The sequence below is a fragment of the Suricata suricatta genome, chromosome 14 (genome assembly GCF_006229205.1).
Source record: "Suricata suricatta isolate VVHF042 chromosome 14, meerkat_22Aug2017_6uvM2_HiC, whole genome shotgun sequence".
Classification (NCBI taxonomy): Eukaryota; Metazoa; Chordata; class Mammalia; order Carnivora; family Herpestidae; genus Suricata; species Suricata suricatta.
Genome location: NC_043713.1, coordinates 28,869,522 through 28,877,087, shown reverse-complemented (window position 1 = coordinate 28,877,087; position 7,566 = coordinate 28,869,522). Strand labels below are relative to the sequence as shown.

The window sequence follows — 7,566 nt, the reverse complement described above, 5'->3', positions numbered from 1 at the left end:
CGGGTTCCCCTCAGGTGGAGGTGATTTCCTTCGGCTGCTATTTGGCTGCACCTGGGCGTCCGCCAGGACAGCAGTGGAAGCTCACACGGGAGAAAACAAGAGCAAGAGAATGATTCCCAGAGTAAGTAACAGTGTTCTTCACCCAGAGCCTCATGATTACAACCACTGATTCATTAAGCCCCTGGGCTGGGGTCGGATCGCTCACGGTGTTCACTCGAATTCACATGGGATTTAATGAAGCACATTAACCTACTCCAGGGGTGTGAACAGTGTCCTACTTCCAAAGGCCCACTACCGCCTTGTGAGTCAGTGATAGAATCCAAGGCCAACCCATTTCAGATACAGCTTTCTCTGTTAGAGACACCCCAGTATTTGGTGAGGACAGGCTTTATCAGCTGTCACTGAAGGCTAGTGGGGGTTAACTCAGTAAGGGCTTGAAGCGTACTGTGACATCCTGCAGGCCGGTAGAACAAAGATGGCGGACAAATGATGACCCTGGGAAACAACTACCCACTAGCTGTGACGAGAGGGAGGTTGGCAGCTTTTGTTACCATGTGCAGATTCTCTCCTGTGCCCAGGAAAAATCAGGGTGCAGTGGTCAAGCCACCCAGGTGGAAGCCACAGTCAAATAGGACTACCCGGTCCAATTTGGGGGCTACCCAATAGATGTGTAGGAGATGTGACCAGTGTCAAACCAGTCTGTCTCCCTTAATGTGACAGAAAAACTGTACAGTTACAGTGATGTCCATCCCATATCCCAGGTACAGTGGATTTGTCTCATTTAGAGTGGTTTTTCTGTTGCAAATATACTGGTGTGTGAGTGCTAACCAGGGGTAAGTTGTAAGAATCTAGTACCTGAAACTGGATTTGCCTCTTGCTGGGTGTGAAGCCAAAAGATATAACCAAGCCAAAAATAGGAAAAGGAAGGGTTTTATTTGCAATAAGTAAAATAGAACTGCTTTGGTGTATTTCCCAAAGCAGCTTCTCCTTGAACAACAAAACTGGGGGAGTTTTAAGCTGAGAGCGCGTACATATTCATGATCATTTGAATGTGTTAAAACCTGAGATGGTGCCTGAGATGGCCAAAATGGTTTTGCCTGTTAGTAATTTAATATACTGCTAAAATATTCCTTCCCTCCTTCCTTTCAGCCAATCTTGTTGCCCATAGCTTAAAGGGGAGGCAGAACCTTCATTCACAGCTGTGTTCCTTGGCCCCATCCTCCACATCATGACCCTTAAAATGTGACCCTGATGACTATTCAACTAGGATATGTCTACATGGTACTACGTTTCTCTAATCCTCTAACTGGTGGTGGCCTGGTTTATGGGGCAACAGGGAAAAGATTGTGCTAAGCCAGATGCAGTGTCCTCACAATCCAAGGCATGTTTGGAACTCTCACTTGGAGAGAAGGGGAAATATAATCAATTTGCCAATTTCTCATCATTTGGGAACTCCAGTGGATGGCCCTAGATTCATATGGCAGTTGCCTTGGGTGTTGTTTAGAACACACAGGAGGGCAAATGGTCATTCTTTTGTAAATTTAATTTTCAGTCTTCAATAATACAGCCTAAGAGGTAGAAGAAAAGTTATTTTTCTATTCCATACAAGAACACAGAGAAGTTTCTAGCGTACTTTAATGATCTACTTTTTTAATCTTGGAAGTGGTTACATAGGTGTGATCCTTTAGTGAAAATTTATGGAGCTGTATACTTATGAAATTAGGGGTAGTTTACTTTAATAAAAGCATAGTTGAAACATGAAAGAAAGACCTATTGAGGGCCATCCAGGTAGGAAATAGCATTAGTAAAGACAAAGAGGAAAAAAATGTACCAGCCTGACTAAGAACCAGTGAGGACAATTTGAAGCCAAATATTTACAACTTCCATTATTACCAGAGATGAAAAACTGAAAAGGACTGTTTAACCAAACGTATCATGTACCTGCTAAGAAATTGCCTCCTCTACTAAAGAGACTCTTAAACAATTTAGGGGTTGTTCTCTGAACATCAGGTACAGTATGAAAACAAGGAAGTGGAAATATACTCACAATTTGAATTTTTGTATTCTTTATCCATCAGTTTCAAGTACTTCAGCTCTTCCTTTGATCCTTGAGATGTAAATAGAGGACAAGATTTCAGTATTCTGTTAAGAGAAACCTTTTTATAACAAAGGTAAAATTTTCCTATTGAGTTCAAGCTAAAACAATAACTTTCTAATGGTGAAATATCAGGCTTCACTAAACCAAAAAAGGATAGATATGAAGGACAGGGGTTGGGGAAGCCTTCTGTAGTAAACAGATGTTCCTAGATTTCAGCAAGAATTCTAATCACAGAATCAGACCAAGGATGAGAATAGATCATCTTTGGGGCAAAAGGCACCAGAGGGATGCTGCACTGTTTTTGACTTATAAGGACCAGGTGGCTGTATGCATCCCAAGGATTCAAAAACTATTATTGAATCCCTGATTCTATTTGAATTTGTAAATCTTTCTGAGTGAATAGTATGTATACCTGATAAACAGTATGGCCAACAAAGTCTTTCTATTCTCCTTTCCCGTATTTCTTAGGTCTGTGAGGCGATTGATAAGACATCTTCATCATTCCCAAACTTTCTTTTTTTTTTCTTTTAATTATATAGAGACTCTTGAAAAGTAGCTTCGGCACAGAACCAAGAGCATTCAGGATACAGAGGTCAATATAATTAAGGATTCTGTTTAGGTATTCTAGTGAGACACTATTCAAAAGAAGGGCCTCACATGAAAACCTGTCTCCCCAAGGGAGCTCCTTTAGAAATACTTGCCCCACCTCTTCAAATCTAAATATTTACCTGCAGTGATTCTCTTTGCACTTATCTCATTTCTCTCTATGCCTGAGATTTAGGTACATCTTACTTGCCCCATAAATGTTTCTGAAAATTGCCTGTGAATTCAGCATCTTTAAATTGAGTTCATTTTGTGTGCACTAGGGAAGTTCACTATTTACAGAAACGCTGAGGTAAACCTTTTTATGGGGTGCCTGGGTGGCTCAGTTGGTTAAGCATCCAACTTCAGCTCAGGTCTTGATCTTGCAGTTCCTTGAGTTCCAACCCCACATTAGGCTCCCTGCTGTGAGCCTGTCAGCAGAGAGCCCACTTCAGATGCTCTGTCCCCCTCTGGTTTGCCCCCCCCCCACTTGCATTCTCTCAATTTTTTAAAAAAACGTTTTTATGATTGGAACAAACATTTGATAAGGAAACGATCACCTTTTCCCATTCTGTCAGTTGCTTATTAGTTTTCTTGATTATTTTCTTTGCAGTGCAGAAGCTTTTTATCTTGATGAGGTCCCAAGAGTTCAGTTTTGCTTTCATTTCCCTTGCCTTTGGGGATGTGTCAAGTAGGATATTGCTGTGGTTGAAGTCAAGGAGGTTGTTTCCTACTTTTTCCCCGAGGGTTTTGATGGTTTCCTGTCTCCAATTCAGGTCCTTTGGCCATTTTGTGTTTATTTCTGTGTATGGTGTAAGAAAGTGGTCTAGTTTCATTCTTCTGCATGTTGCTGTCCAGTTCTCCCAACGCCACTTGCTAAATAGGCAGTCATTTTTCCATCGGATACTCTTTCCTGCTTTGTCAAAAATTAATTGGCCATACATTTGTGGGCCCAGTTCTGGGTTCTCTATTCTATTCCATTGGTCTATGTGTCTGTTTTTGTGCCAATACCATACTTTCTTGATGATGACAGCTTTGCAGTAGAGGCTAAAATCTGGGATTGTGATGCCTCCCGTTTTAGTTGCAAATGACATATCAGATAAACGGTTAGTCTCCCAAATCTACAAGGAACTCACCAAACTCCACACCCAAAAAACAAAGAACCCTGTGAAGAAATGGGCAGAAGACATAAACAGACACTGCTCCAAAGAGGACATCCAGATGGCCTCCAGGCACATGAAACGATGCTCAACATCACTCATCATCAGGGAAACACAAATCAAAACCACACTGAGATACCACCTCACACCAGTCAGAGTGGCTAAAATGCACAAATCAAAAAACTATAGATGCTGGCGAGGGTGTGGAGAGATGGGCACCCTCCTAAACTGTTGGTAGTAATGTAAACTGGTGCAGCTGCTCTGGAAAACAGTGTGGAGGTTCCTCAAAAAAGCTATCCATAGAACTCCCTTATGATCCAGCAATAGCCCTGCTAGGGATTTGTCCAAGGGATACAGAAATGCTGATGCATAGGGGCACATGTACCCCAATGTTCATAGCAGCATTGTCAACAATAGCCAAAACATGGAAAGAGCCTAAATATCCATCACCTGATGAGTGGATCAAGAAGATGTGGTATATATATACAATGGAGTATTACATGGCGATGAGAAAGAATGAAATCTGGCCATTTGTAGGAAAGTGGATGGACTTCGAGGGTGTCATGCTAAGCAAAGTAAGTCAGGCGGAGAAGGACAGATACCATATGTTTGCACTCATAGGTATAACAGGAGAAACCTAATGGAGCACCGGGGGAGGGGAAGAGGGAAAGAGAGTTGGAGGGAGAGAGGGACGCAAAACTTGAGAGACTGTTAAATACTGAAAATGAACTGAGGGTTGAAGGGGAAGGGGTAGGGAAAAAAGAGGTGGTGGTGATGGAGGAGGGCGCTTGTGGGGAAGAGCACTGGGTGTTGTATGGAAACCAATTTGACAATAAACTCTTTAAAAAATAAAACAAAACACAATAAAACACACACACACACACACACACACACACACACACACACACACACAAAGGAAAGAATCACCTTTTCATTATGCCTGGCTTATGAGTAGTCTGTCCATAAAATGAGAGTTAAACTGAACTGATGTTTTAACTTATACCTAGTTGTAATTTCTCTCCCAATTTCTTCATACTTCTCTTCAGCAGAATTGTTTGCATGATGCACACCAAGTTCCTACCAGGAATATTAATATTCCAGTGTACTCTACTACCATTATGCCTAGTTATCCATCCGATTAATGGATTCATGATGATAATAATGGTAGATCTCAGGCCTATCCTAGTCCGCATGCTTCTCCAGCTACCCCCTTTAATGCTGAGGTTCCCCAGGAATCCAACTGATGTCTTCTCTTAAGTTTTCTAAACTTTGCATTTTGTTGTAGTTAATCCCTGTAGTAGAGCCTATCAGTTTTCTTTCAGTATGTGTTGTCTAATACTTACTTGCCATTGGAAACTCTAATTATTATGTGGGCAATAGCTTCTCAAAAGAAAAAAATAATACTGCATTTCTCGGCTTCCCTTGCACCTAGGCATGCCATGTGACTGAAGTACTGCCAATGGAATGGAAGCAGAATTGTATCCAACTTCTAAAGAGTGTCTTGAAAGCAAGGTGGCATACTTTAGTTCCTTCTTTCATCTTTTCTGCTGATTGGAATACAGACATGATGGATTTGAGAAGGAAGCCAAATACAAATTATTACAAAGAAATAAATTAGAAGGAAACTCAGCTTCTCTATATTTATTTGAGAGGAAAAGGAAATACATTCTCTTTATTTAACCCAGTAGTATGTTGAGGAATCTGTCACAAGAATCTAATTGTAATTGATGCATTTCTATTCCCCACTTGTTAGCTGTGTGACTTTAGCAAGTTACTTGCACTTTTAAAGACATGTCCCTTTGGGCGCCTCGGTGGCTCAGTCAGTTAAGCCTCCGACTTCGGCTCAGGTCAGATCTCACATTCGTGGGTTCGAGCCCTGCATCAGGCTCTGCGCTGACAGCTAGCTCAGTGCCTGGAGCCTGTTTTCGGTTCTGTGTCTCCCTCCCTCTCTGCCCCTCCCCCTCTCATGCTTTGTCTCTCTATCAAAAATAAAAATAAAAACATTAAAAAAATTAAAAAAGAAAAAGACACGTCCCTTATGTGTTGTTGAATGGAAAACATACAGCACCTGTCAGGTTGTATATGAAATGTGGGATTATCCATGCAAAGAGATTACTTTATGTCCTAGTATATAATAAGTACTCAGTAAATTCTAGTTTTATTATTTAATATTTTCTATAGCTTAATTATACTTAAGCTCAGGATTCTTAATTCTGCATTTCAATATGCAAGTTGAATAAATATTCAACCCCTGACATCTGTTTATAGCTGTCACTGTTGACAGCCCATAAGTACCTCAGGCCCATCATGTCTAAAAACCATTTAATCATATTGTTTTCAAGTTTATCTTTTCCTGAATTTTCTTTTTTGATGAATGTCAGTACTACCCACATGGTTTTGCAAATAAAAAAATACCACTTTTTTTAGGCTATTTATTATGCAAACTGTAGTCCCTAGATAATCTAGGTTGTCTTTATAATCTTTTATATACATTCACACTCCTCTTTCATTTTCCTTGTCTCTCTCTAGTTGAAGTATCATATGACTTGCCTTATTGCAGGGCTCTCATAATTGGTCTTTCTATCTATCACCATCAAGAACCTTTGATGGGTATTTAATCAGGCCATCATCCTACTTAAAAGCACTTCTAAGGCCTGCTTTTGGATACAAATAAAATCCAAACTTCATACCACAGTCTGAAAAGTTTATGTTCTATTCCTTCCTAACTTTCAATTTCATTCCCTGTCTCTTTACCAATCAGACCCTTAATTCCAGTCATAAAAATAGCTAACATTTATGGAGTCATGCACTTTTTTCTGAGCACTTGACATGAACTATCTTTTTTAATCTGCTGAACAACCTTTTGAGGGAGATATCATTATTATTGCCAGATGTTATTGCCAGATGAGAAAAGTGATACATAGAGACATCAGAGGCTTATTTAAGTTTGTACAGCCAGCAAGTGGTAGACCTGATATCAGCCTAAATGAAGATTGTACTCTACCTTGGGACTTTGCTCCTTGCCATACTAAACCCCAAATGCACTGTGCAACTTATTTTTCCATTTCTTTGTCCATAATCCACCCCATTTGGGGAATGTGACTCTCAACCTGGTAAATTCCTTAAAACTTTTTTCAGTGGGCCCTTCTACATAGGACCCTTACAGGAAGAGATAGGTCCCCTAGGTCCCCTGCCTTTGTGTTCCCATAATATTGGGCATTGTGCTTCCCTCATAGCCTTTACCCTCTGTTGTTACTACTTCTTTGTCTCCAATCTGTGTATAAGTATAGATGAAACTTTTGTTATTCATTTGAGTGTCCCAAAGTATAAAAGAGTGCAGAGGACATATTTAGATACTCTATAATCATTTGTTGATCAAATTACAAAAAGAGAATAAGTGAATTGGTGGGTGAAAGAAACACATAGATGCAACAGAATAAAACTATATTATGCCATAGAGAAAAGCAATTTACTGAAATCTAATTTTTTAAATGTTTATTTATTTTTGAGAGATAGAGAGAGAGAGAGAGTGGTGGAGGGGCAGAGAGAGAAGAGGACGGAGGAGCTAAAGCGGGATCTGTATTGACAGCAGCGAGCCTGAGGTAGGGCTCAAACTCACAAACTGGAGATCATGACCTGAGCTGAAATTGGATGCTCAACTGATTGAGCCACCCAGGCACCCAGGAAATCTAATTTTTAGATTTAGCTAGGAGTTAAAGATCTGTA

General features: G+C 40.3%; 1 long non-coding RNA gene across 1 annotated transcript in view; it reads left to right on the top strand.

Annotated features, from left to right (window-relative positions):
- Positions 1-7: 7 nt before the first annotated feature.
- The window catches only part of LOC115278182, a 69,357-nt gene continuing 61,798 nt past the window's right edge, over positions 8-7,566 (top strand). The window contains exon 1 of the long non-coding RNA XR_003902746.1: positions 8-121. This is a non-coding gene — a long non-coding RNA (uncharacterized LOC115278182). The remainder of the gene's footprint in view (positions 122-7,566) is intronic.